Source organism: Lemur catta, chromosome 21 (assembly GCF_020740605.2).
Source record: "Lemur catta isolate mLemCat1 chromosome 21, mLemCat1.pri, whole genome shotgun sequence".
In the NCBI taxonomy this organism is placed as follows: Eukaryota; Metazoa; Chordata; class Mammalia; order Primates; family Lemuridae; genus Lemur; species Lemur catta.
Window position 1 is genome coordinate 24,956,448 of NC_059148.1, and position 26,017 is coordinate 24,982,464.

The 26,017-nt window shown below is 37.0% G+C and overlaps 1 protein-coding gene across 1 annotated transcript in view; it reads left to right on the top strand.

Moving 5' to 3' along the window:
* The window catches only part of HECTD4 (HECT domain E3 ubiquitin protein ligase 4), a 159,619-nt gene that overhangs the window by 742 nt on the left and 132,860 nt on the right, over window positions 1-26,017 (top strand).

A 26,017-nucleotide genomic window follows, 5' to 3' on the forward strand; every position in this document is an offset into this window, starting at 1 on the left:
GAGGTGGGGATGCTACAGCAGCCCTCCGTGCGCTCTCTGGGAAGGGTCACGGGCGCTTTAGGCCTTTTTGTGTGCTTGGGGGTCGCTGAGAAGCCCAGGCCTAGGAGCCGTGGCAGGTGCAAAAGCAAATCTCATCAGTTGCGCTGCTTGGCTTTGGGAGGCAGAAGGAAACCAAATATGCTTGGTTAATGGGAACTTTCCACCGACTTCACTCGGTTTGGTGTTGGCCCAGAGATGGGCATACAGGCAGTATCATTTCATGGAGGCCGGCGGATGCTGACACGGCTCCCCCTCCACTTTGTGGGATGACATTTTGATGTGTAGGTAGCATGGGGTGTCATAAAATTGTTACTGTCGCAAGGAGGGCTTTCTGGGGTAGGGCACAGAGAGGATGGCCTGTCTTCTGGCTATAAACGGAATGCGAGGAATCTTTTGTGTTTTTGCGGTTTTGCATGCAGTTTGGCTTTCAGCACAACGAACATTTATAGAAATGAATTAAAACCCATTACTGTGTGTTTCTGGAAACGGCAGTGATCACATCACATTGGCCGAGACATTTGGACGTGCTTGAGATGCGAATAGCTTCCACTGTATTTTTGTGTCTGGGTTTGAGATTGCTTCAGCATTTCGGTTGTGAACTCTTAATTGATTTATTTTACAATCTGGCCACCAAAAAAGGGAAGATATAAGTTGGTAGGGAATTCCTAACAGGGAGTCATAGTCTTATTATGTCTCATTTGGGCCTATTCTATAAAAAGCAAGGTGTGTCTGAGTGTCTTATCTGCCTGAAAACTCAGAGAGTGTTATGCTGTGATGGTGGAATCTTTTGATTTAATTGGCTCAGTTGTATGTGAAAGGTGGGAAGTGGATGCTTTTTGTTCCTTAGAGACTATTCCAAGTTCGCAGAACCAAAATTTTTATATAAATGTAAATTATGTAATTTATTTATTTTTAAGATTAGAAAGAGTAGGATTAGTTAAAATACCTGTGCTATTAAGTTGGCTTTCTTAAAATGTTTACTGTATAAATGTACTGAGTGGATTTGTCAGCTGTTCCCACAGAAGAATAGTTTTAAAGGAAAGAACCTCTCTGGCCTGCTAGATTAAAAAAATCTTTTTTATTTTTATTTATTTATTTATTTTCTTTTTTTTTTAACTTATTTTTTTAAAAAAATTAGGGACAGGGTCTCGCTCTTGCTCAGGCTGGTCTCGAACTCCTGAGCTCAAGCTATCCTCCCGCCTCGGCCTCCCAGAGTGCTAGGATTACAGGCGTGAGCCACGGCGCCCGGCCTATTTGTTTTATTTTTAAATTTATGGTCTGACTTCTCAGAAACTAGTATGGGTATGGGTGATAAACATTTATGACTGGCAGTAGTGAAGAACTTTTTTCATTTCTTTCCGCATGTTATGCGGGCTCTATAGCATCAGGAGAAACAGCTAAGAATGTTTTTGTGGCTATCATATTTGTGATTGTGTGGGTATAGTCACATTTAATTATTTGATAATATTGATTAAATGTATCCTATGTGTCAGACATTAGCTTATTAAATTCTCAAGAGACCCTAGGAGCTAATAATTGGAAATGTTGCACCCATTGTACAGATGGAGCAAGTAAAGTGCAGTGTAGGTATGAGATTTGCTCAAGATCACATAGTTGAAGAGATTGGACATTAACCAAGTTCTGTTCATCTCAAACATATTTCCTAATCATAATACTTTACTGCCTCCATGCATGTATTTTATTTGTAATTGTTTCTAAATTTCATAACTGGCTACAGATGGAGTAATAAACAGATATCTTTATTGCCTAATAACTCTATTTCATATTTGAGGAGGATTAGAGGTTTATCAATTTATTAAAAGCTAACTTTTAAAATACTACCATGTCTATAAAGTCACTCTTCAAGCCTCTCCTTCCAGTGGACATCTGGGTGAATTCATGGACATTTTTCACTGGGTTTTATAATATACAGAATCCTTCAGCTAACAGTTTTGGATTATGAGGGATGAGACTCAAACTAAGTCAACTAATTTATGACTGGCAACCGTAATGCAGAAGACTGCAATAGAGTCTCAGAATTTTAGAGCAAGAAAGGACTTTACTGGTCATAGTTTCCCTCATTTTAGAAAGAAGTTATCTGAGATGAGGAGAGGTTATGACTTGGTTGCTATAGCATAGCTAGTTATGGCCGGGCAAACGACTACACCCTGGCTTTCTTGCCTTTGAATTCAGTGTTCTTTTCACTCTGTGTTACTAAAAGTTAAATGTCAATCTGAAAAAAGAATCCATCCTAAGAAGTATACCAACACTGACTTAGTATTTTCATTTAAGCAGGAACAGAGTATTTGAATTAAAATTTTTCTTCCTAGTAAATTCCAAACAGTTTTTTTTTAAATCAATAAATAGTGTTTAATCAACAAATTCATTCAATAAGTATTGGTAGAATTTAGAAGTGAGCTAGGCCCACTGACCTTGATGCTGGGGATATAGCAGTGGGTAAAATAAAATCCTTGTCCTCAAAAAGCTTATATTTTAGTGGGAGGATATACAGACAGTAACAATTAAATACATAATATGACGTGTGTGTGTGTGTGTGTGTATGTGTGTGTATAATGGCAAATAAGTGCTAAGGAGAAAAGTATAGCTGGGTGAAGAGGTGGGAGCATTGGGAAGAGACTGCTTTATATCAAGTGAGCAGGAAAGGAAAGCCCAGGGTGGCTTTTGAGCAGAGACCTGAAGGAAGTAAGGAAGTATGCCATATGGCTACCAGGGAAAGAGCATCCCACACGGAGAGGACAGCAAGAGCCAAGTCCCTGAGAGGGAAGCATCCTTATCATGTTTGGAGTTCTGAGCTCAGTCAGCGAAGGGCAAGAGAAAAGATGGGGAGCAGGGGTTGCAGATCAAGTAGGGCCTTGTGTGTAAGGGGTTTGGGTCTTACTCTGGGTGAGTTAAAAATGCAGAGTGAGGCTTTTATCTTGTCCTTTGAAATAGCTATCTGTATTTGTTTTAATCTTATGTTGCTGGCAGAAAGCAAGAGCATATAGGAAATTATTTTTTAAGTGTGGAAACAGATATACATTTAAGAGAAATAAAAAAGCAATAGCTCAAAAATGACAGCTCTAATGTTATTGAATTTTGTGTTGTATTTCATAGAACATTAATCTTTTTAAAATAAAGGGAATTCAAGGGGGGAAAAAAGCAATAGCTTAGTTGTGGAAGCTCCAAAACCTTTCTGCTTCTTATATCATTTTTCTTTACAAACTCCCGATGGCGACTGGCGTTATACATATGGATGTTGACAGAGAAGTTAATTAACATGCCCAAGGTGGCCAAGATATTTCTTACCCCACAGTTTATATTCATTTTAAATTCAAGCATTTTGGTTAGTGTTTCTCATGTTTTATTGTGTTTGCTTGTAAGTACCCCCCTCAACACACACACATGCACATACCACACAAAGACTTGAACATGAATGGTTAAGTCAGCTTTATTTGTGACTGCCCAAAACTGGAAACAATCCAAATGTCTGTCAACAGGTGACTGGATAAGCAGATGTGGTGCACTCATACAGTAGAATATTACTCAGCAATGAAAACGAACTGTTGATACAACGTGCATGTATGCTGAGTGGAAGAAACCAGCCAAACAGGAGTATAGACTGTATGACTTCATTTATATGAAATTCTAGAAAATGCAAACTGCTCTGTAGTGGTTGCCTGGGGATACAGGCAGGTAGGAAGGGATGAGAGGGATGGAGTACAAAGGAGCGTGAGGAAACTTTTAGGGTGATGGATATTTTCGTATTTTGATTGTGGTGGTGGTTTCACATTTGTATGTGTATGTCAAAATTCATCAAATTATGCACTTTAAATATGTGCAGTTTATTTGTATGCCAATTATACTTTAGTAAACAAACAAAACGTAAGAGGCTCAGCAGGGTATCTGTTTGCTATTTGTTTGTTTTGCTCTGTAAGGAAAGGGGCATTTGGGTTTGGAGATGATCAACTGAAATAGACAAAGCTTCGAATACTAATGATACACTCAAGTGAAATCTTGGAGATGATATTTACATTTACATTGATCTATTCTTCTAGGAGAATACCACCAGCCTGTTTATCCTTTGGGCAAAATCCTTTGGAAAATGTTTATGTACTTTTATAGAATTCCAGATTCTAGATTTAGAAGTGTTAATGAATAGATGAACAAACTACCCCCATTCACCAGTAGCATTGGTGACCGTGCAGTTAATGAGCACTTTAATAGGAGTTGCTGAATCTTGGGTGTAGTGTTCTGTGAGCTTGGGCAAAAGGCACAACAAGCTCTTAGGTTTAGGCTCATCTGGCTAGAGCTAAAGTGAAAATGAAGTGTCTGAGAACTGTGGGAGACAGTACTGCCTGGACATTAAAAGTTAGATTTAAAGAGTCAGACTGGGATTAAAATTCTAGCTCTGCCCCTTACTCTGCTGTGTGACCTTGGGCAAATTCCATACCTTTACTAATCCCCAGTTTCTTCTGGTGCAGCTTCTTTGTCATCATTGTCCCCATCTCTACTACTGCCATGACAATAGTGCCAGCAAATTGCGTGCCAGGCTCTGTGCTAAATACTTCACACCCATTATCTCATGTAATCCCCACAAAAACCTTATGAGGTTGGTACTGTCATTATCCTTATTTTACAAGTGAGGAAACTGGCACAGACAGAAGTTAAGTAACTTGACAAAGGTCTTACAGTTAGTGGCATTGCTGAGGCTGACATAGGTCTGTCTGGTTCCACCCCAGGGTCCATACTTAGTTTATGTTAGACTGTTATTTGTCTATAAGAGGTGGGTAATGATAGGGTTAATGTAAGAATTAAAAGCATGGATGTGATTATGTATTTAAAATGTATTGACTTCCATAAGGTGCTGTGTTGCTGGAAAGTTATTTTATGCATATTCAGTCAGCTGCCCATCGTATATGAAAGCAAAACTATTCCACCAACAGATTTTTTTTCCTTGTAATAGTAGAGATAGATAGATAGATTGATTATTTATTTATTTATTTATGGGTGCTCCCTCTGGATTTTTCTTCCTTCCCAATTTGTTTGCAATCTGGCTAGGCAGATGAGATAATAGTTAGATAGTTTTCATTTCAGTTTTCCTCCAATCATATGTCTAAGGACTTGCTAAATAAATCACCTTTGATTATTACGTGTCTTCTTGGCTTCCATATTGACTGTCACCAAATACCACCTGTTGGCTAGGGCTGCTGGGTGGGTTGTCACGTACCTGTTCTTTCCTAGGTCTTACGGTACCTGTGGTGATAATTATGAAAGGACCATCAATTCCTGAAAGTGCCCCATGCTTTCTCCTCCCCCACTCGTCCCATCTTGTTGTTCAACAGTGGTTGTGGGGTGCACACAAGGAATATAATCTGCTTTGCAAGATGTTTAGTCAATAGTTGTAGACAAATGTAAATAACAGCAGGTGATCAACTATGGGACAAATGCATAGTTATTTCAAAAGGAGAAGAGACTGTGAAAATTGTGTAACCATTATTTTGATCCTGCATTTTAAGCACAGCTTATGTATCTATTAAGTTTTTTAAGACTATGAGTAATACATGAATACATTCTTATACAAAAGGGAAATAACAAGTAAAACTGAAGTCCCTTTTGACCGCCATCCCTAATCTGGGTCTCCTTCTCCTCCCCACCCTGGTGAAATTAGTGATAAATTTTTTTGTATATTCTTCAAGATTATTTTTAAATGTGTGTGTGTACATAACACATTCTATTTTTTTCTTTTTTACATAAAAGATGTCATGTTATCTTTCTGTAACTTACTTTTTTTAAAACTCAATGATATGTTTTGATCATTCTATGTCTCCATATATATACATATATCTACCACATTATTTTTAAGTGCTGCACAAGAATCTAGAAATGCCATAGTTTTATTTAACAATTCCTCTGTTGATGGGTATCTTAGTTTCCTGTTGCTGTGCTAACAAATTATCACAAATTTAGTGCCTTAAAACAACGCAAGTTTATTCTCTTATATTTCTGGAGGTCAAAAGCCTGAAATGAGTCTCACTGGGCTAAAAGTCAAGTGTTGTCAGGTCTGGTTCCTTCTGCAGGCTCTAGGGGAGAATCTGTTTCCTTACCTTTTTCACGGCTCCTAGTGGCCACCTGTATTCCTTGGCTTGTTGCTCTTTCCTCCCTCTTCAGAGTACATCACTATAGCCTCTGATCTGTTATCACTGTGCCTTCTCCTCTGCCTCCTCCCACTTCCCTTTTGTAAGGATCCTTGTGAGTACATTTGGGGCCCATCCAGATAATCCAGGATAATCCCCATCTCAAGATCTTTAAGTTAATCACATCTGCAAAGTCCCTTTTGCCATCTAAGGTCACATTTGTAGGTGCTAGGGAAAACCATTCTCCAGTGCATATCCTTGCATGCCTGCTTGTGCACATCTGGGATTATTTCTCTGGAGCAAATCCTAAGAAGTAGAATTGCTGGGTCATAGGTGACAATTTTAAATTTTAATAGATACCGCCAAATTGCCCTCCCAAGTGACTACCAATTTATATTCCCAGTATCAGTGTTTGATAGGACCTCTTTTCCTCACACTGTCACAGAGGCCATTTTAGAACTCATAGGTTTGCTTAAATTTATCATTTGCTTAAAGCAATGGCTCTCACTCCAAAAGATGCATCCAACAGATGGAATTGGGCAGCTAGAAATGCATGCAGAACCCTGGTCAGCGAAGGAAGCCAGAGTTTTCTGTTAGTGCTACGTATCTCTTATCGCTTCACTTCAGAGCACCTCTCTGTGGCTTGATCTCCTTCTTGTCCTGGTGTAGAGTCATTTTGGTCAGTAATCCAGTTCATACACATCATGTCCATATATAGGCAGGAGAGAACCGATGACTTCTTATTCTGTGATGGTTTGGGGATGTGCCAGAGGCCCGCAGTGCGAGGGAGCTGCACACACCAGGAAGAGACGCTCTGGCTCCTGGAGTGTGCTCAGAGTGCACAGCAGTTGTTAGGCAGACTGTTTGGACTCAGATTCCCTTAAAATTTTCTCTCCTACGTGCTGTTAATAATATCATGAGTAATTCAACGTTTTTTGACCTATATGAAAAATATTGGTATGAAGTGGATTGTATTTTTATGGTATGCAAAATCTTTTTTATTATAAAGAAGTAATACAGGCTGTGCAGTGTAATCCTAGCACTCTGGGAGGCCAAGCTCTGGGACCGCTTGAGGCCAGGAGTTGGAGGTTGCAGTGATCTATGATGACGCCAGTGCACTCTAGCCCACACGACAGAGCGATACCCTGTCTCAAAAAAAAAAAGAGAAGTATTATAATATATGGATTTTTTGAAAATAGAGAAGACATTTAAAAGCATAAAAGAGACAATAAATACCCTGGGATTATACCATCCAGAAAATTAATTTTTTTATTTTTAAAATTTTTAAATATTTTATTTTATTTTTTTAGTTCTTATGCTCTTATTTATTTATTTTTTTATTTCAGAGTACTATGGGGGTACAAATACAGAAAAAATTAGTTTTTTATCATTTCCTTCTTCATCTTATATTTTTATGTATATAAACTTGGGATTATATGCTCCATGCAGTTTTGGATCCTTAGTCATTTATTAGTCACATTTTGTTGAATGAGATTTAAAGACATAATTTTTAATGGCTGCACAGTAATTTATTGTCTTGTATATTACTGCTATTTCTTTAAATCTATTTTAAAGATAATCTGCTATTTTAAAGATAATACCATTGTATAGGAAGCTAAATGATTTTTAGTGTTTAGAATGTTATCTGTTTGATAAAGTTTGGCTAATTATAAATTTATAATGATTATTAAAGTATTTCTGTGACTTATTACTATTAAAACAGTTTATAATTTAAAAGGATTTTAATAGTGCTATATGAGTCCTCTCCCAATAATGTTGACTATTTGTGTGGAGCTTTGAGTTTAGAACGTGCTATTAAGCACATTTGTAGAATAATTAATGTTCAACGATGGGACACTTTGGAATGGACACATTTGAATCCCTAGTGCTTTTGCTGAAACCTGCACTTGGCTGAATTACTAGGTCAGAGCACAGTGTGTAGCAATTTTAGATTAACAATAACGAGATGCATAATTTGCAAACTATTTTATGCAAATTGTAAGTTTAATAATGCTAATTACTACAGTATTGGTTTTATACCAACTAGTGGTTTTATACCAACAAAAAATATTAACATTCAGCTTGTATTAATACTTGTAATGGATCTTTTCTGTGTTTACTGCTTTTGCTTTGTGCTTTGTAGTTTGCATTACTGATTTCAAATGTATAAAGTCTAGTACAATAGATGTAGCTATTTATGGGATAGAGTAGAAAATCTAGACATTCTATCTATATGATGTTTGCCTTTTTTACTGTTGAAATGAAATAATTAAGAATGTTAAAGGAGAATCAATGTTAACATATTTGCATTAAAACAGTGGTACATAGTAGAAGAATTACCCTCCTTGTTTCTTGATACTAATTCCTTTCTAGTCATTCAGTTACAGTGTTGATGTAAAACAACTTTTAATCTGGAAAGGAGCAAAATGGGTGGAAAGGTTAAAATACATCTGGGGAACTTGGGAGGAAGCATTTTTTTGGTTGAGCTTATAACAAGTTTCCTCTCCCTCAGGGGTCCTGAATCTGAATAGAATCCAGGGATCTGTGAGATCCATGAATAGAATTCACAGCAGCTGTGAACTTGGGAAAAAAATGTATCTTTTATTTTCACATAGCTTTAGGTGAAATTCAGCATTTTCTTCAATGCTGAATGTAGTCAACAAACTCTAGAGATATTGGCGGTCCTGTGACTCTGTAACCATTAGAAATCATAAATATCATATTTCAGTTGTTGAACATATCTTGAAATATTGTTTATGCTCATCACCACTTAGGAACTAACTATAAGAAGTCCCTATGATATCACAAATTTGTTTCTTTAAGTATTTTGATAGCTGTATTTTAGTATACTATAATAGGTTTCTTATAATCCCATGTATTTTATTTTATGTATTTAAAAATACTATCTGAGAAGGGTCCACAGGCTTCACCAAACTGCAGATGAAGAGCCCCTGAGATAGACTCTGTTTCTTCTATCATCTCTCCCTTTTTAGCTGAAGTTTGCCAAGGACCAGCATAGTTTGCAATTGTCTAAAGTCAAAGTGACCACATTTTTTAAAATCTCTGAATACTTTTTGTGATAGAAAATGTTATCCTCCTACAAATTTTTCTATTACCTACTGACTACAAGTTATTAGTAATGGTTTTCTTGGGTGATCTGATTTTTGCCCATTTGCCAAAGATGATATTATTAACAAGCAAGCTAATTTTTAAGAAAATAAAATATCTAAGAAAAAGTGACAAGCAATTCTTTCAAAATAGAACAGTCTTTTTTCTCACCAAATATTTTGGGGTTTTCCCCTTTTTGGAGGAGAATATTTGTCAGCTGGAGCTATGTGAATAAAACTCCGTTAATGTATTTTGTATTGGCATCTTACACTGCTAATAAAGAACCCTGTTAAACAGGTAGCCTCAAGCAGTAATAGTTGCTATCCCAGGAGAAACATTGTTTTTATAATCTGACATGCATTTTACTTTCATCTTCTCTATAGTGTATAATTATATGCTGTGGTTTCTTTTATTGTTCAAGTGTTATTTTACATTTGTAGTGTCAAGGTTTAGGAGTTTTACTTAAATAGCCTCCAGAACTGCACCATCCAATTGGTAGCCACTACCTACATATGGCTTTTGAGCATTTGAAATGTGGCTCATCAGAATTGAAATGTGCTAAAAATGTAATATGCATCAAGAAAAAAAAAAAGAAAGAAAAGTAAAAGATCTCAATAATATTCTATATTGATTAAATGTTGAAATAATATTTTGGATACAATGGGCTAAGTAAAATATACTGTTTAATTATAATTTTATCTGTTTTTACCTTTTTAAATGTGGCTTCTGAAAAATTTTAAAACACATATGTGTCTCACATATTTCTATTGGACAATGCTCCTATAGACAGAGGTTGGCAAACTATGGCTGTCAGGCCATATCCAGTCAATTACTTATTTTTGTAAATAAAGTTTTATTGAAACTAACCAGCCTGTTCATTTATATATTGTCTGCCTTCATGCTACAAGGCAGAACTGAGTAGCTGTGACAAGAGCAAGCCCTCTGGGGCACTGTGTTGGCTGCTTTCACATATACTATTTTGTTTTCAACCTTCCAGTGACTCTATGAGACAGATAGAGAAGATATTATTTTAGAAAAAAAAAAGGTTTAGAGAAGCAAAGTGATTTGTCCAAGGTCATATAATTGGTTAGTGCTAGGATTAGGACTATAGCTTAGTCTTCTCAGTGATTTTCCTCTATACTTCTGTTTTAGGTAGCACTTGACCTTGATAACCAGTTATCTCTGAGACAGTAGTTAATGGCAGCTATTTTAAATAAGAGCTTCACAGCTCAGCCTACGCATGGCTGTCAGAGTAATCTTCCCAAAGCACAGTTATGTTACCTCCTTGCCCAAACCTCCAGTGGCTTCTCACTTCCTACAAAATAAAATAACAATTCCTAAGCATGGCATTGAAGGTAGCTATGATGAGGCACCATTCTACCTTTCCAATCTTATCTCATTACTACTTACCCTCCACACCACAAGGACCCCATGTTTTACAAATTCTCCCTCTATTCTTTCCTACAGTCTTGACTCATGGGGTTTTATTGCTCTGGGGAACCCTACCTCCACTTTTGGAACCTTATTCTTCATAATTCAAGATGCAGATCAAATGCCACTCCTCCAGGAAATTTACATGATGCCTGCAGTTAGAAGCAGTTACTCTCTTTTCTTTATTTCCACAACACTGCCTTATATGTATATTTATTTGCGTGCTTGATCTCCCTTAGTATGTTATAAACTCTTTGAGGGCACCCACTTCATATTGTACATCACTGAGAGTACCTACCAATATATAGGAACTCAAAAATTGGATATTGATTGAACTGAATGTTTAAAGAAAAAGCATTTAGAGCCAGTGAAAGAATGTGATTTAGAAAATAAGATCATGAGCTGAGGACATAGATCAGGAAAAATTCACTAATGGAGAATAAAATAAGAATAGATAGTTATTTTTGATCAATGGAAATTTTTCAAATATTAAAATGTTAGAATTTTAGAAAACATGGGAGATCTAAAAAAGCATAAAGGGGAAAATAAAAATCGCTCATATCGCCATCACCTAAAGATAAGTAGAGTTCATGTTTTCATGTATTTCCCTCCAGACATTTTTTTATGCATGTGCACTTACACAAAGACACATTTTAAGAAATTAACAGGCTGGGTGTGGTGGCTCATGCCTTTAACCCCAGCACTTTTGGAAGCCAAGGCAGGAGGATTGCTTGAACCCAGGAGTTCAAGACCAGCCAGGGCAACATAGCAAGACCCTGTCTCTACAAAAAGTAAGAAAAATTAGCTGAGCAAGTGGTGCACACTTGTAGTTCTAGCTGCTCAAGAGGCTGAGGCAGGAGGATCCTTTGAGCCCAGGAGTTTGAGGTTGTTGAGAGCTATGGTGAAACCACTGCATTCTACCTGGGGCAGCAGCGAGACTCAGTCTCCAAAGAAAAAAAAGTGCCAAAGGTTCAAGAGGGAATATAGGGAAAAGTCTCCTTCCTAGCATTTACCCTCCCCGCGAACCACCACCCCCCCACCTTCCAGAGGCAACCAGTATTTGTAGCTGCTTAGGGGCCCCCAGAGGTAGTTAATGCATATGCAAGCGATGCATACTCAGATTTCTCTCTGACCTGGGCTACAGATATGTCCCCTCCCTCCCTTCACTCCACTGCAGCCACCTTGGCCTCCCCAAGTGCTAGGATTACAGGCGTGAACCACTGTGTCCAGCCTAAATTTTCTTTATACGTGTTTTGAATGAATCTTTTTGTTATCAATAAATACTAATTCAAAATATTACTTTAAGCCTCCTTTCTTTGGTCATGATCTAGTCATTTTTCCTGTGGGCACAGATAGATGTGCATATATATTACTATTTCCTGAGTAATAGTCTGTAATTAGGATCATACTATATATCCTGTTTGTACCTCACACTAAACAAGATGTTGTAAAGATATTCTTCATAACAATACATCCAATTTATATAATACCTTTTTTTGTTGTTGTTGAGATAGGATCTCACTATGTTGCCCTGGCTGGTCTTAAACTCCTGGGCTCAAGGGATCCTCCTGCTTTAGCCTCCCGAGTAGCTGGGGTTAGAGGCATGCCTGGCTCAGAATACTTTTTAAAGGGTTATAATATTTTATTTTATGGATGAATCGTATTTTGTTTAACTTACTACATTATGTTATTACTCTAAAAATAAACTTGTGGAATAGACAGTATAAGGAGTTATCTTTTAGATATGAGGACATTGAGGCTTTTTCAGTTAAAGAATAAAATACACATTAGTAGGTATTTATTGAGCTCCTACTGGAAGCCTAGAATTGTATTAAGGCCATTCATACCATACATTAGCGTTTGGTAAGTAACATAAAATAATACTGTATAATAAAGATTCTGAAATCATGAATTTAAGAGTCTTTTTGGTTTTTTTTTGAGACAGGATCTCATTCTGTCTCCTGAACTAGAGTGCATAGAGTGCCCATGGTGTCATCATAGCTCACTGCAACCTCAAATTCCTGGGCTCAAGCAATCCTCCTGCCTCAGCCTCTCGAGTAGCTGGGACTACAGCCATGCACCACCATGCCTGGCTAATTTTTCTATTTTTTGTAGAGATGGGGTCTCGCTCTTGCTCAGGCTTAAGGGTTTTTTTGAATGCTATTTAATGTTTAATCTTTTTGATAGAAATCTTTTATTTATGACATACTTCTCTGTTTTGCTAAAAACATTCTTAGAGATATTTTAACCTTTTTTCATGAATTAGACTTAATTATTAAAATATCTGATTTTCAGAGACTGATTTGTGAGAGAGCTGTACTCCCCACCCTGAATGTTCCCAAATAACTGCTGATGTAGTTGGGGTTTCATCTCTCTTATTCTGCTACTTCTCTTCACTTTGTCTGCTTCTTAAATTCTGATTTCTCTTATCCGAGCTTATTTTCCCCCTTTTTAAATCACCTTTCCTCTTTTAGCTACTCTGTTGGTGTAACAAAAATAGCTGTCATTAAGAAACAAGGGTTTTATTTACCAGTCAAATCACATCTTCAGCTTTTAGATCGTAGGATTTGTGAGGCTGAAAAGGACCTTGAGACAATTCAATCCAGCTTTTTTTCAGAAGACACTGAGTTCCTTTGACCTATTGTTGTCATTACTGAGAACTTGGAGGCTTTTAAAATTACCCTGGAAAATTAAATAGGTTGCGTATAGAGCAGTGCCACTCAAAGTGAGGTCCAAGTACCATGGAGTGTCTGTTACTGTAATGACAAGATAAGTATAGAAATAGAGAACAAGCATTAGTCTCTGTAGAAACTTCCTAATAGTTTGCTAGTATAATTTTATATCTGTTGAGCATAATAATAAAACTTGGGGATTTATTTTGTATATCTTGCTTTTCATGTTATTTTTATAGTAATTTTTTTTTGTATTTTTCAAAAATATTGTTCCACAATGGATTGGAAAAAAAACAAAAACCCTGATCTTTCCCCACAAATAGTTTGAGAAGCACTGATGGGTTATTAAGTATGAAATGTCCAATTTCCTTTAGTACTAAGTTTGACAGTTGTTATCTCTGACATTTCACTTTCACACTTCTTGTTTTATTTTTATTATAGAGGTACATCCTCAGTCCTTCAAACGCACGTTTTGGCTTGTGATTATCTCTCAGATGTTTTTTTTAGAGCAATTTTTGTGAAACCATGGATAAGTCAAAAATTCATATGTTATTTTTGAATATGAGTTCCATTGTGGAACTGAATAACACACCCAGGTTTTTTCCCTCTTTCTGTCTCTTTTAGGAGCCTGGATGAAGAATTTCAGATCAATGTATAGAAAACCATCTCTTCTTCTTCTTCTTCTTTTTTAAATTATTTTTTAGAGACAGGGTTTTGCTATGTAGCCCAGGCTGGCCTTGAACTCCTTGGCTCAAGCAATCCTCCCACCTCAGCCTCCTGAGTAGCTGGGACTACAGGCATGTGCCAGCCACCATTCTGGCTAAAAAACCCACTATTATTAATTCTGTCAAGCACATATTCCATTTTGGCAAATGCTGGCTGATGAGATTAAAATTACCCTTCACATTTAAAAGTTATATTTTCTGTAATATTATTAGCAAGCAGATGGATCCTAGGAGGAGAGGAAATGAAGATTCTTTTAGCCTAACTTTTCCAGGTTAAAGTTTAGAATTTATTTTGGGTTTTTACTTTGACACACAAAAGGGTCTTGTCAGTTTCTTTAAAGTAATTTATCTCTGTTCAGTAGTCATTGTTGAAACTCAAGGAAGAACCACATTTTGGAATACATAAAAGACAATAAGAATCTGGTGTTCCTTTAGTAGTATGATATGTTCTTCTATAAGAGAGATGACAAAAACAAAACAGTCTGTAGGTGGATTAATATTTTTAGAGCCTTTTCTCTCAGTAGCATGTTTAGAATTTAGGGAGATAGTACAGGATTGGTGAAATATCCATTAGCCTAGAAACATGTGTGGAAAGAATCCTTCACCTCTTCTTTAAGTTGCCTCTTGATTGTAATAAAGCCATGTGCTCCTTCTTGGAACTGCAGAGCTCTCAAGGTGACATTGTTAGGGAGATGAGGCATAGTTTTAACCTGGTAATGGTGGCTGCTAGTTAGGTGGCTGTCAGGTTCTTAGTTCTTATGAAATTCCTCTGCTTGTTTCCATGGGTTAAGGTTCTGTTTTGGTCTGGGCTGGGGACTTGGTTCCTATCACAGATGTTTGCTAACATGAAAACAGTGACGCTTCTTGTCTTTTGGTGACTGTTTTGTGGGAATTCCAAAGTCTTCATTACAAACAAGATCTCATCACAAGCCATGCACCAAGTTTGTGCTGTTGAGTTTTTGAGAATCAACTAGTATATGCTCTGTGTATTTAAAACTGATATCGATAGTTAAAAAAAAAAGTTCTCCTTTGTTTCCTGCATTTGCAAGGGGTCTAAATGGAACAGGGACAATTTTTGTTACACAGCTAGGTGTTATTTTATGGCCAGCTCCCTGTGATTTTAGCATAGATGACCTGAATGAAGTTCAGCTCTACATTGGATTATGATGTCCCCCTATCTGTACCTTCCTTTTTCATCTCTAAGAAATGTTTTTAATAGTCATAAGGGAGGCTCTGCCATGCTAATATTTTTGTGACTTTTAAAGCCAGCTTCACCAACTTGTACTTATACCTAGGTGATTATAGCTAGTTTATGTCTGTCTAGGATTTGAAATGTTAGAAAAATAGATATGAAATCGTTTCTGAGATGTCTCTGGTTCTCCATCCTGATGGGTTATATAGATGGTCACTTCCCTCTCGTTTTCTAAACTAAATTCACTCACAATCCAATTTATCTAGAAATAAATCTTCAAGCTGAACATTAATATTAGTTACATTTTTATATATGTAAAAGATGTGACACTACTCAGAAAGAGATTCAGATGCTTTTTCATATTATGGCTCAGTTTCTTTGTCTCCAAAGGAGAAATAAAGTTTCAGTTTTCTGAGAAGACAAGAAGGAAAAATCCAGTTTTATGATAAAACCAATTTGGTATCATAAACTAGAGAAATAGACATTTCTTTCTTCAGAATAACCTCTTATTTTGAAGGATTCACAATATGACTGAACAGAGCTTTTAGCCCACAATAAGGAAAAGCAGAGCTCTTATATGAAGTTTAGAAAAACTCATGTTCAAGTTTAGAAAAAGGTAGTCTGGAGCATGTGACAAAAGACAGACAGGAGGCCTCAAATCATGGCAGAAGGCAGAGCGCAGCTACTAGCTTCTTCTCACTGTCATTGAGTACCTAAAATTTTGATTTATTAAATTATGATCTTGGATTTAAAAAAAATTATTATTATTATTTTGAGACATAGTTTCACTCTGTCACCCTTGGTAGAGCACAGTGGCATCATCATAGCTTACTGCAACCTCAAACACCTGGGCTCAAGTGATCTTCCTGCCTCAGCTTCCCAAGAAGCTGGGACTACAGGCTTGCACCACCATGCCCGGCTAATTTTTTCTATTTTTGGTATAGACGGCGTCTTGCTCAAGCTGGTCTCAAACTGACCTCAAGCAACTCTTCTGCCTTGGCCTCCCAGAGTGCTGGGATTACAGGTGTGAGCTCTTGCACCATTGTGCTCTTGGATATTAAGGAAAGACTTTGGCTGGTAGGTTCAAGTTTCTCTAACAAGGAATCATCAAAAGATTTTTGGTTCTTGGTGTTTGATTTCAAGATGTTAAATTTTCTCAAAGTATATGTTTTTCTCCCCTTTCTTAGAAGATAACCCATCCTGTTCAAATTTTACAACACAGTCTAAAAAATGTAGTTTTGAATATATATCTTTTTATAATTAAATTGAATCTAAATGAATTTTGTTTTGAGAATTTCATAAACCTACCTGAGGTTATAGGAAAGAGATGGGTATTCTTGTTCCAGGTCATAGTTTGGCAGCTCAGCCATTTCTAATGGCCCTTACTATCTCCCTTCATCTTCTCTTCAGAGTTTCCTGTCATTATTCTGTCTTACATATTTGAATGGATGCAAATAAATAGTAGGAAGAAATCAAGAAGTAAAAGTTCAGCTTGAATCTTGCCTTACCAGTGAGTATAGTTTCTGTGCATATAGAAACTATATCCATATCTATGCTATCTAAAAACAAGAATAACATGCTCAGCAACTTCACAAAGTAAAACCTAGCCAAACAAACACGTTCACAAGCTTTTCCTTTTCTAAGTAATCTAATATTCAGTGACAGTAATTCACTCATCTAACATAGCAAGTTTTCTTTGGATGTTTCTGTTTCAGCCCTTTTATTCTTAAGCTTTCCCATTACTTAGTAAGTGATGGTGAATAATAGGCTTAAATAATTAATTTAAAACTAGACTAGCAAGGGTTGTACCTAGTGATCTTATTTTGGATTATTCTTTTTCCTTTTTCCATGTTTTTACTTTCAAGGGACTTAATGTGACCAAATCTTAAAACAAATGTCTTCTGTTAAGTGATAATTTTCCTGCCTCCAGGTCATATTGAAACTATGACATATATCCTGGCATATTTTAAGAGCTAGGCATTCTGTAAAATAAAAACAAAAGGTTTCCTAACAGGAATGGTTCTTAGTTTCCCCATAACTGCATGTGCAGTTATGAATGAGAGCTCCTCAGCCTTCTCACTATCCACAATGAGATAGTTTTGCTGAATATTTGTTAAGTTGAATGAAGTCACCAAAATATGAAAGTGAATGGGCATACTAGGCATTATAGTCACCTTTCTGAGAGGTAGCAAGGTATGCTTCAGCCTGTCATTGTTTCAAAGATTAGGAAACTGAGTAACAGAAAGACTAGTGACTAAGATACATTGGATTAGAATTTTTGCCTCTGAAACACACCGAGGAGTATTTTATCCATTAGGCTACATTACTAAGTAGATACGTATGACTTGTTGGGGTACTTGCTTAAATAGTCCTGTTTCCTAAACCACTCACCTAGTTTTCTGCTATTAAAAGATTGTTTAAATTGGTTACCTAAAGAAGATCTCCATGAGTCATATTTTGAGATAGCAGAAGGAAGGCCAGCCATCCTCCCTTATCTGAGTCCTGGCAGATGCTAAACCTACCCCACCCTGCATATTTGGTAAGAGGTGATAGTGTCAAACCACCACTTCTGACCTGTTGATAGCCCTGTCTCCTTCATGTACTGGGGATCTCTCTTCTTACTCTAAGCTTCTATTTGGAAGCGAGAGATTTGAATTCTTTGAAAACATTAATAAAGCAAGTCAGGAGGGGTTTGTAGAGGCTGGCTATTGATGCACCTACACGGAAAGCTAGGTACAGATCTTCAGATCTGCAAGATACAGAAAATAAATCCTAACCCAAACCAGACTGGTGGCTCCCTCTGGCACAAGGTGGCCTATGACCAAGCCAACTACACACTTTAATGGGAGGTGGTGATTTATGCTGCCATTCACACTACCCTGGATTTCTGACATGGAATCAAGCTCCTTCTTAGGGAGACTAATAGGCCTTTAATTTAGATTGAGCCACACTTGTATTTGGTTCTAATTTACTGAGCTAGCCATGTTAGCCAAAACAGTTGACGCAGCCATCTCAATGAAAGACCTAATAACCAGGAGAACAAAAGATGGTATGTTGTGTGGACAAAAGTATTGGCATCATAAATCAGAGCAAGCTGTATGTGGAGAATGAAAATTGAGAGTGTGTCTTGCTGGCAGCCTTAAGCTTTTTAATTGCATTATTTTTTCTTGTGATAAAGTCTTATTCACTTGAGGAACATTGTAAAGATGTTTGATCCTTTGAAGACTAGAAAAATGAATTTATCCAGAAACACTAAAAGATAAAGCTTAATAGATAAAAAATATGCTGACAGATTAGGGAGGGCCTGTTTTACTTCATTGGCTTCGTGAGTAGCATTAGTACGTATCCTTAGTAAAGAAAAATAACATAGGTACTTTAAACCTCTCAGAAGCAAATTCTTGAGTTTATATTAGAATACTTAGAAACTTATGAGAACATGACAATGCTGCTCTAAAAATCAATGAAGCCAAAGCAAGAGAAGTTATACAAAATAACATCATTTCTGATAACTATGTTTTTGTTAATAAACAGATAATTGTTTCCCTAGAAATGATTACCTCCTTTTATTAATAGCATATTGTGAGAATGGCATGTTTGAGTTTTGACTTCTAAGAAGACATTTGATACCCAAATAAAAAGTACTGTGTTCTTATTACTGATAGCCTTTCCAAAAAACATAAAAATGTTCAGAAATATAAAGGTATTCCCAACCTACTTTATTGCTTTTCTAGAATTAAGCAGGCTCTTTTAATCCAAATTCATTTTTCTCCATTGCCCTTAGTCCTTGCCAAAAATGAAATCCTCCTACACCTGCTCACCCGTTGTTACTCCATAGCACTCCAGGCACTGTTTCCAGGAAAAGGTTGAAATTAAGGATAATGTATTTCCTGCTGACCACCATATTTGTACTGCCATAGCTGCATTCTGGGCCAATTTCTTTTGCCATCTGTTCTCAGCATGGGTAAGTTGAGATTCATATAACAATAAGAGAGAAACAAAACTAGATGTTTTCATCTGACTTCCCCAGAAGCATGGCTTATCTTTGCCAATTAGACTATTTGGTAGAGAATAATTTGATAAGGAAATATCATGCAACACATTTTTAAAATGTTGATTTTGTAGTATTTCCTTCTAGGTTTCTTTCTGTATAATTTTTCTAAAGGTAGTAAAAATATTTTGTTTTGTAGCCTGCTTTATTTACCTAATGTTCTATTTTAAGTATTTTCCCAGGATATTATATCACCCAAGAATCTCCATTCAAAGGCAGTTGTGTTTATTGTCTACAACTTGGAAAATAGAGATAACAAAAAAAGAAGATAAAAAGCAACTGTAATTTCTCCACTAAGATTTTAAACCTGTTCTTTCTCTCTCCGTCTTTCTACAGATATCAATACCCTGTATATATATGTACATAGGTTTATATGTAAAACATATATGCACATTTTTAATAAAAATAAAATTATGTTCTACATAATATTTTAGTAAATATAAATTTTCTGGTTTTGATCCATAGTTCTGTTTGATAACAACATTCAGGAGCATCATAAAACCTATTTCAAGGGCATAGCTTATTTCTCTGAACCCTAAAATTGATTGGTTTCTTACCTCTTGCTTTAGACATTGCTTACAAAAATAGAAAGATGCTAGGATCACCCAGATAAAAGATAGGGTCCTCCTGATGCATCCCTTGAGAACAACTCTTGTGTTGATCTAGTTAATTTCATTCTTTCTTTCTTTTTTTTTTTTTTGAGACAGAGTCTTGCTCTGTCAGTCTGGCTAGAATGCAGTGGCCTCATCATAGCTCACTACAACCTCAAACTCCTGGGCTCAAGCGATCCTCCTGCCTCAACTTCCCAAGTAGCTGGGACTACAGGTGTGCACTACCACACCTGGCTAAGTTTTTTTCTACTTATTGTAGAGATCGGGTCTTTCTCTCACTCAAGCAATCCTCCCACCTCGGCCTCCCAGAGTGCTAGAATTACAGGTGTGAGCCACCATGCCTGTCCTAGTTTATTTCTTAATATGAAAGCAGTCATAACTTTTCTCTGCATTGCAGTGATTTGATTAAATAAAATTTTTAAAGTTTTTCCATCTGCAGTTAGAATGCTTGGTCTTTCAAATGTTCAACTTATAAAAGTTCACAATGTCCCACCATTTTATGGTAGCTCACTATGGCCTGTCCAAACTAAGAAGTAAACCATTTCTGCTCATGCCTGGGGCAAGGACATTGGCAGAGCCCATCAGGTGACAGCCTGAAAAAGCTCAAGCACAGAATTCTGTATATTGTTCTATTACATGTCATCCATGTAAAATGGAATGTGTTTATAGTTCATCTGGCAAGCAATTGGCATGAGAGCAAACACAGCTTGTGCCAACATACTGCCCTTATGTTCTGAATCAGCAATCCTTACCACCTGCCGTGGCCCCTCTCCTTTTGCCCTGAGCATCTCAGCTTTAGGAAACCACAGAATGTGATGTCTCTCTCAGCTATGTCGGACGGAATAGAAGAAAGGTTGTGGAGCATACCTCCAAATTCTGTCCGCTAGGGGTCTGACGTATGATATTTGAAGACTGATCGTTAGTGTTAGGTAATTGAAGTATAAGTAAATTCCTTAAGTTAACCTGGCTTTGTATTTCAGCCACTAGGTTATTTCCAATCCTGGAGTCTCATTTTTCAAAGAGCCTGCTTGACATATACCAACTCATTTATCATCAGGGATTTTTTATTCAAAATTTGCCCCTCTCCCATGAGATAAATATATATTTTATATGATAAATGTATATACTTATGAACAAAGAAACTGAGATATGAAAAATTGGAGCCACAGGGATTGCAAACTGTAGTCGGGTCAAATTCAATGCACAGATAGGTTTTGTTTGGCATGCAGAGGTTTTAAAAAATATTTGAATTTGAATGCCTTTAGGAGGGACATGCATTCTCCAATTTGCCATAGGCACCACCACTTCCTGTATACACGGATATGTGAAGTACTAATCCAAATAATTGATAACCTGTTTCTACTAGGAAAGCTCTTATTTAAGAATGTGAAATTCCATGTCTTTTTTTTTTTTTTTTTTTGAGACAGAGTCTCACTCTGTTGCCCAGGCTAGAGTGCCGTGGCATCAGCCTAGCTCACAGCAATCTCAAACTCCTGGGCTCAAGCAATCCTTCTGCCTTAGTCTCCCAAGTAGCTGGGACTACAGGCATGCGCCACCATGCCTGGCTAATTTTTTCTATATATATTTTTAGTTGTCCGTATAATTTCTTTTTATTTTAGTAGAGACCGGGGTCTCGCTCTTGCTCAGGCGGGTCTCAAACTCCTGAGCTCAAGTGATCCACCCGCCTCAGCCTCCCAGAGTGCTAGGATTACAGGCGTGAGCCACCGCGCCCGGCCTCCATGTCTTCTTTTCTCCTATTTTAATAACTGAGAGCCACCAAGTGGCGTGGCCACTCAAAATATTGCCCTGCTCCTTTCCCCACCACCAAGTTCATGGTTGGGGAAAATATAACTTTCAGAGCAATATTGGGACTGTAGACATTCAGGAACCACGGCACAAAAAGCTTTGTGTCCTGTTTCATGTTATAAAGTTGTCGTTTCTCCCTCTCTGGAAACGCAACCGTTAGATTGTCTAGGTTTTGTTTTTGTTTTTGTTTGTTTGCGAATGCAGTATCTGGCGTTTAAACAGCTCATCCGACAATGAGGGCCAATTTATATGCAGTAATAGGCGTCATCCTAAACAAAAAGCTTGGGTGGAATTGCTGGAATGCCTATTAAACATACAGATTCCCAGGAACTCTCGTGGGGGGAATGGGGGCGTATGTTTTCCTAACCAGCGCTCAAGGTGATTCTTGTCAGGCACGTGTGGGAAACACAGGTGGTGTGGTTCAGAGTGTGGCCTCTGAGTTTAGAGGCTGCCTTTTAAGCCTAGTTTATCAATTACTAGTGAAGTAATCTAGGCCAGTGGCTTAACCTTCTAAACCGGCAGTTTTCTTATCTGTAAAATGGAAACAGTAGTACTCATTACCTACCTTACGCTATGGTTTTCCAGATTAGAGACTGTAGTGAATGGAAGCTTCCTAGCACAATTTCTGGCACATAAGAAACATTTGGTAAATGTTGCTCCCTACTACCAAGCTTTCCATGAGCTCTTGAGCCATAGCCCCAGAGCATTCAGGAAAGACTGGTATTTGCTTTTTGTTCTTTCTAAAATAGTGTCTTTCAAAAGTCATACATGTTCACTGGACAAAATTTGGAAAAGTGAAAGGAAGAAGATATAAATTACTTGAAGCCCATTATTTCATGAGTTTACTTCTAGTCTCTGTGACAAATGTTATAATGTGATTAATATAGTTAATATAGTTAATTTTCCTCAAATTAATATATAATTAATTTTCCTCGAATTGCTTTTTCTGCTCCTTTGTGTTTCTTATATTGTTAAGGTTTTGCTTGTTTGGTTGATTGGTTTTGTTTGTTTTTATAGTCTGGGGTTAGAGTCTTGTTTGTTGTTTTTGTATTGTTTCATTGTTCCTGATTTTTTTTTTTTTTGAGACAGGGTCTCGCTCTGCTGCCCAGGCTAGTGTGCAGTGGCATCATCATAGCTCACTGCAACCTCAAACTCCTGGGCTCAAGTAATCATCTTGCCTCGGCCTCCCAAAGTGCTAGGATTATAGGCATGAGCCACTGCACCCAGCCCTCATTTTTTTTCTTAATCCACAAATTTTGTATGTGTTAGGAAAAACTCAAGACAGTCCAGAGGCTACTGACATTCTTTCCCCAGTCTACTCTCTTTCATATTAGCACGTATGTGCCTCTGCTCTGTTGAGCTTTTTGTGAGCTCTGAGTTTAAGCATGTTTTGGAATTTGTGTTTTGAACAGAGGTGTCAATGGCCTGTTTAGTTTCTTACAGTGTGGCTGTTGACAAGGCCATTTTCTTTTTTTTTTTTTTTTCCTCTGCTGCCAGTGATTCCCCCAGGCCGTACTTTTTATGCTTAACACTCATCTGAGTTGTTTCAGAAACCGCAGGACCAGTTATAACTCCCCTACAGTTTTTGGTTTACAGCATTAGTTGTTTCACTAAAACAGGACATTCTAGGATATTTCTATGGTGGTTGTTGATTTTTCTCCTTAAAGGTATTAGGAGTTGGAAATGCTTGGAGTTAAAATTTAAAAAGTTGTCCCGTCCAGTTCTAAGTAAGAATCAAAATTTATTACTAAAAATTCTTAAATTATCTACAAACTTGCCGCAGGAGGCCTTTGTGGAGCAATATTTAGGATTCACATTCAGTCATATTCACACCCTTGACCTCCCTGCTATGACCTCCTTTAGGGAAGTTCATCTCAACTCTTAGCTTGTTTAGTCACAAAGCTTGAAGATGCTGCCCATAGAGGATATACAGTGCTGTCTATTTTAAAACATCAGTGCTGTTACGTGGATGTTTTTGAAACTTGTTTTTGTAACTCAATATATCTTAGAGCTTTATTCATATATATTGCTCAGCCTCATTATTTTTTAACTTCTTGATACATTATTTACCCCCTCTCCTATTGGTAGATATTTTAGGTTCACTCCAACTTTTTTCTCTAATACAAACAATGTTCAATATTTGTGTACCTTTAAATGTTTTTGAATCCTCACGGTGATTATCAATATTTCATACATCAGAAGCCATGTCATAAATAAAGCTTGTTGGCCGGGCGCGGTGGCTCACGCCTGTAATCCTAGCACTCTGGGAGGCCAAGGTGGGTGGATTGCTCGAGGTCAGGAGTTCGAGACCAGCCTGAGCAAGAGCGAGACCCCGTCTCTACTAAAAATAGAAAGAAATTATCAGGCCAACTAAAATATATATAGAGAAAAAATTAGCCGGGCATGGTGGTGCATGTCTGTGGTCTCAGCTACTCGGGAGGCTGAGGCAGGAGGATCGCTTAAGCCCAGGAGTTTGAGGTTGCTGTGAGCTAGGCTGACGCCATGGCACTTACTCTAGCCAGGGCAACACAGCGAGACTCTGTCTCAAAAATAAAATAAAATAAAATAAGAAATAAATAAATAAAGCTTGTTGAATCGGACTTGGGAAATGCTGTTTAATTAATTTATTTAGAAATAGAATTCATTTCTCTGTATTTGTACTTTACAAAAGAAAAACAAACAGAAAAGAAATGGAATTCAGTAGTATTTTTGTGAAAGAATTTGAAGTATAGTTTTGAAAGAAGGTCAGTGTTACTAGCTACCTATCTATGTGCTCTGAAACATCAAGAATGTATATTTATATAACAAAAATATTTTCAAACCTTAGTTGTTAGACGTTTATTTTCTCTTATATTTGGTACAACAAATTTCCAGTGTAATAAAAAAAGATTTGACAAGTGTTTGGAGGTGATTTTTCCTGTAGTTTTAGTGAAATTCTAGAATTGTACAGTTACATAATTTTGGAAATAAAAGAAGAAACCTCATGTTTCATTTTATTAGTAACCTCTGAGTGTTATAAGTTAAATGTTTGTCAGTATGATAAATTACAGTGTTTTTGAAGTAACTGTCCAAAATGTAAAATTTTTTGGTTGTGGTGTATGCTTCATTTTCTTATCTGTTACATTGCTTACTAGAGAAAGGATTCCCCTTTGGTGAAAAATCATATTGGAAAGAGAAATTGAAATTTAGATGTCTTGTGACATCTGAGAACATATGTAAAACGTGATATAACTTAGCATATGTGGCTTTGGCAGCAAAAATTTAATGAAATCTCACAGATACAACTTACTGCTTCAAATCCATACTGGATTTCAAAAACTAAGGTTTTTTCCAGTGTTGTAGAATATTTCCATGTATTCATACTGTATCATTTCTAGGCAAAGACTTTATAACTCAGATGTGATAGTAAAAAGCAGCATTAAGAGGAACAATTTTACATATTTTACTTTAATAATTGATAAAACCCTTAGAAATCTGAAGTTATAGGTTCCAGATAAAGGCCATAAAAACTACAGTATAGGCCGGGCACGGTGGCGCACGCCTGCGGTCCCAGCTACTCGGGAGGCTGAGACAGGAGGATCGCTTGAGCTCAGGAGTTGGAGGTTTTTGTGAGCTAGACTGGCACCATGGCGCTCTAGCTTGGGCAACAGAGCAAGACTCTGTTTAAAAAAAAAAAAAAACACACAAAAAGGTAGATTATATTTCTTAGTGTTTTTTCTGATCATGGGACAGGAGCAATAGTTCAGCAATAAAGCCTGTACATTTCAAATATCAAAAAGTAAGCCAATTTAGGTCCAAATGAGATGAAAATGGATGAGCAAACCTTTGGGATTCATATTCATTATTTTGGGTGAGCAATGTTTGACCTGTGTTAATTTCACCAGAAAATTTTGCCTTTGGATGTAAATCCATCTTAACCCAGAGTTTCTGGATTTGTTCCTGACCTGCTAAGATGGGAGTTGAATGACTATCTAAGTACTGTCTGATATGGTTAGGGTTTGTTTTATCTTCTTTTTAGTGGTTTATCCTTAGACTCCTTGCTCCCTGCCCCCAGTCTTAGCTGGGAAAGGTACATTTAATTTTAGCTAGTTGGTTAGTTTTTCTGAACATTTGTTCTTTGCAGACTGAGGGAGACAGATGGATTTGAATTCTAAAGTGGAGTCTTGATTTAGTAGAAGAAATAACCAGTAAAGTGATAGACGAGGTTTCCAGGGAGTTTTAATTAGTCAGGCACAGCTATGAGCAGGAATT